Below are 4,240 nucleotides of genomic sequence, written 5' to 3'. Positions count from 1 at the left end.
TCAGGCCCAAAAGGTGGTGAAAGGGCGCTGCAGGCCAAGCAAGCAGTGGAGTCCCAGAGGCCGGAGCTTGAGGCAGATGGTAAGTGTCCACTGGGGGTGGTGGAGGGGGCAGCGACGACGGTGGCGGTGGGGGTTGGGGGTGACACACAGACGGACTGGGGGGTAGGCTCCATGCCACAATCCCTGTGTCCCCACAAACACAGTCAAAACCCCCACCACAAGAGCACAGTTCAAAAATTACTCAGCCTTAAGGCCTCTCCACAGTGGTCTGCAGAGTCCCTCTGTGCTCTCCCAGCAGCAGATGGCCTCTTCCCCTCCTCCTTCGGGGTCCAACAGCTCCAGGCAGCAGCCCAGTGGCCAGGCAGGTAGAAAGGACCCCTCACAGGTGGTGATGATGGTCGTGTCTGCAGCAGCAATGGCTGGGGCTGGGGTCCCTCACTCCCCCCTTCTGGGGAGTGGGCCAGCAGGCCCCCCCCAAGGGGCTGCAGTTGGAGCAGTAGCAGCACCCAAGGGTGGGGGGTCCAGAAGCTGGCAAGCAACCAGGTAGCAGAGAAGGGGGATGGTATCTGGCCCAGCCAGGGGAGCAGCAGTAGTAGCAGGGAGAACCCAGGGCCTAGCCACAGGAGCAGCAGCCTTCTCCCTCCAGGCCAGAGGGCTACAGGAGAGTGATTTTTTTTTCCAGGAAGGATCAGACAGGAGCGGGCTGCGGCGTTGCAAACCATGGCCGCAGAGACTCTAATCACGTCTCGTGTGCTCTCCAATCATCACGTGCTGCCCCTGGCAGGGAACAGGTAAGGATGTACCTCACTGACGATAGAAGGCAGATATATTAGCCCCAGGTTAAGCAGGTCCCTTTCCCCTGGGTAAGGTAACAGGGAAGGTTCCAGAACAGTCAAGAACTTTCTGGAAACAATTAAGACAGACAGGCTGATTAGAACACCTGCAGCCAATCAAGAAGCTGCCAGAATCAATTAAGGCAGGCTAATCAGGGCACCTGGGTTTAAAAAGGAGCTCACTTCAGTTTGTGGTGTGTATGCAAGGAGCTGGGAGCAGGAAGTGCAAGAAGCTGAGAGTGAGAAGGCGCACTACTGGAAGACTGAGAAGTACAAGCATTATCAGACATTAGGAGGAAGGTCCCTGTGGTGAGAATAAAGAAGGTGTTGGGAGAAGGCCATGGGGAAGTAGCCTAGGGAGTTGTAGCTATCATGCAGCTGTTCCAGGAGCCACTGTAGACAGATGCAATCCACAGGGCCCTGGGCTGGAACCCGGAGTAGAGGGTGGGCCTGGGTTCCCCCCATTCCCCAAACTCCCTACTTGATATCGGAGGAGTTGACCTGGACTGTGGGTTCCACCAGAGAGGAAGGTGGATCAGCAGAGACTGCGGGCATTGTTCTTCTTCCTTTTCCCCGTGCTGGCCAGTGATGAGGCTAACTTAGTGAACGGCAGTTTTGAGCCACGAAAGTGGCCAAACTGAGAGCTGCTGTGAACCTCTGAGGCGAGCAAATCTGCCAATAAGCGCAGGACCCACTAAGGCAGAGGAAGAACTTTGTCACAGAGTATATAGTTTTGTTTGGAGTAGGGTGTAGGAGCCACATGCTTACAGTAATATGTATAAAAATACTATAAATACAGGTTGTCCCAATTTTTCCTTGTAAGAGGTATCTGCCACAATTCAAGATGGTGTCAGCACCCTGTGATTTTTGTCACGTTGGTACAAGTGTAGGGTGAAGGGTTCAGTAATAGGTCTGAATCGTTCTGAATCTGCCTGAACGCTGTATTTGGTGACACCTACTTCTCCCTTCCAAGCTGATAGTGCTGCCTGCCAGACCTGCCCGTCTGACAACTAACCCCCTACAGTCTGCCATTTTCCCACGGACGTTAGTGTTCAAACCAGAACTATGTAAAAGTGACTGACTGCAACATGATATTGTACAAACCCAAATGCAGGACTGTATTTTGAAAATAGGGGCACCGTCTAACCATTTTTGGCTACTAGGTTAGAATTTCAGACTCAGAAGGAGTTATAATTTTGTGTTCGCTTTCTTCCCACTCCCACCCCATACCCCCAGCCTGCACACACACGTTTGTCTTGTTTGACTCTGACTCTGGGTTGGTGGTTATGTCTATGCTCAGAGGCAAAATAATTTTCATTTGGTGTTTTGTTTTATTTTTTAACTATTTCTAATGCATTTTGGTCCCTGAGGTTTGGCTATTTCAGGTGAGCTTTGGCGATCTTGTCCAAACCTTTGACATTGAGCCACCACTAAATCTAAAGCCTTATTTACACTGGAATTTTTTTTGTTTGTTTCAAACCAGGATAAGGAGTATTGATGCACATGTAGAACATGCCTAAACTAAGGGTTTGCATCTGTGTTAGCTACTTTGGGGCAAAATACTCCAGTGTAAACAAGAACTAAAATATTCATTGGCACTACCCAGAATACCTGCAGTGAACACTTGTGTTGTCTTGTTTCACCAGTTTGTTTAGTTTTTACAGTATGTTAAATGGAGGAGATGAAAGAGAGAGAGATCAAGCCCGTGGGGTATTCTTAACCATGATCATTTCTGGGTAGCAATCAGTGCAGCTTGAGTAGCTGGTGGTTCCTGTAAGACAATACTCCTTTGATGTTGTGCAACAGCAGCAGGAAGAGTAGGAGCAAAACTTACTCTTGTGATTTTGCTTCAGTTAAAAGACCTTTATTTTAGGTTTTAAAATATTTTAGATATTTCTGGGGTTATTTTTCTTTTAATGTGCCTGCCTGGATTTTTTTTCCCTAGTTTCCAATCATCCAAATGAAAGCAGCTGTCACAATCTATAGCAGATCAGCCAAGTCACAAATATCTGAAGGGAACAAATGAATGAACAGGAAAGGAGACCTTTCTCATTTGTCTCCTGTGGCAATCAGAATTAAAATCTTGAGCTAGGTGTCCACCCAGCAGCAAGTTTCAAAGGTGGTCTGTGGGACCTCATTATCCTTCAGATTTACAGCCAATTTTGTGGTTCAGACTTAGGAAGTATTTTTTCTAAACCATACCTCGCAATGCTCTTCTTTGTGAGGGGAAACCCCTCAGTTTATAGTCAAGTACTCCCCTTCTCTCCCTTGATCTGATATAAATCTAATTTTATTAGTGTAAAACTTTTTACACCAGAAAACTGAGGTGGTAGAAAAAATAATTTTCTCCAAAGTAGTAGTAGTAATTTACTATTTCTAATGTAGCACTGACAAACCCTCGCTAGGGATTAGGACCCATTTTGCTAGACACTGCACAAACACAGAACAGAAAGACAATCCTTTCCCCTAAGAGTTTACTAATTAATTAATCAAGAGCGTCTTCATTAATCAAGCGTTTTGTTTTTCTTGTCTCCCTTTTTTATTTTTGGACTATTGGCCTAACGTTTAGTCAGATCCAGTATATTGCATACTAACTGCCTGTCATTGCTATTTAAAATCTTCATATTTCCCTTTCAGCCTCTAATATAATTTTATATGCAGAGCCAGTGAGTTTTATTATGCGCAAAATGTGATTAAATCTTAGTATTAATATTTTTTGTAAATCTTCACTCTTACAACAGTAGGTGAAAGGAGGACATAAAACCACACAGTGATGATCCATTTGTGAGACTAGAATGAGAAACAGCCCGGTTGTATGACAGTCGCATCGCACTTCCTAAGATAGCTATCTTCTTACCCGCCTTGGCTTCCATACATAGAGGATGGAAGGAATGTGTAATCTAGCAGATTAATAAAGATTACCTCACTCAACACAAAGACAATTTTGCTAACATTTATAAATCCTCATAGCTTCTTTTAACGTGTTTTCCCATTCCCTTCCCTGCCTCTATTAATTGATTGTCGCCCTCTTATCAATTGGCTTGCAGAACTCGAGCCTCACTGCAGTAGGTGCCCTTCATCTCCTCAGGTGCCCTCTAGCAGGCAAAATTTTCCAGTATATGAGAAGTTAGATACACAACTCTTCTTGATATGGGCAATATCTCAGTAGTGCTGAAATTATTAGTAATTGTGGCATTTAAGTACTATAAAAATAATACTATAGCCTTGTGTTGTTTTCTTTAGTGCTGGTATATGGGCCAGATCCTCATCTGGTGTAACTTGGCTTGGTATCATTTAAATCACTAGAGCAATGCTAACTGACAACAGCTGGAAACCTGGCCCCTAATTTTTACACGTTACCAAGCTAATAGTTATTTCAAAATGATCCACAGATTTGGTTCCCGAGA

The 4,240-nt window shown here is 45.4% G+C and overlaps 1 non-coding gene across 1 annotated transcript; it reads right to left on the bottom strand.

Moving 5' to 3' along the window:
• Positions 1–687: 687 nt before the first annotated feature.
• On the bottom strand, positions 688–814 carry LOC125630749 (U8 small nucleolar RNA). The gene has a single exon (XR_007354787.2). It is a non-coding gene; the product is annotated as a U8 small nucleolar RNA (small nucleolar RNA).
• Positions 815–4,240: the final 3,426 nt, after the last annotated feature.

Source organism: Caretta caretta, chromosome 1 (genome assembly GCF_965140235.1).
Source record: "Caretta caretta isolate rCarCar2 chromosome 1, rCarCar1.hap1, whole genome shotgun sequence".
NCBI lineage: Eukaryota > Metazoa > Chordata > Testudines > Cheloniidae > Caretta > Caretta caretta.
Note: the sequence above shows the minus strand (reverse complement) of the source record. Positions and strands in the feature narration are given on the sequence as shown.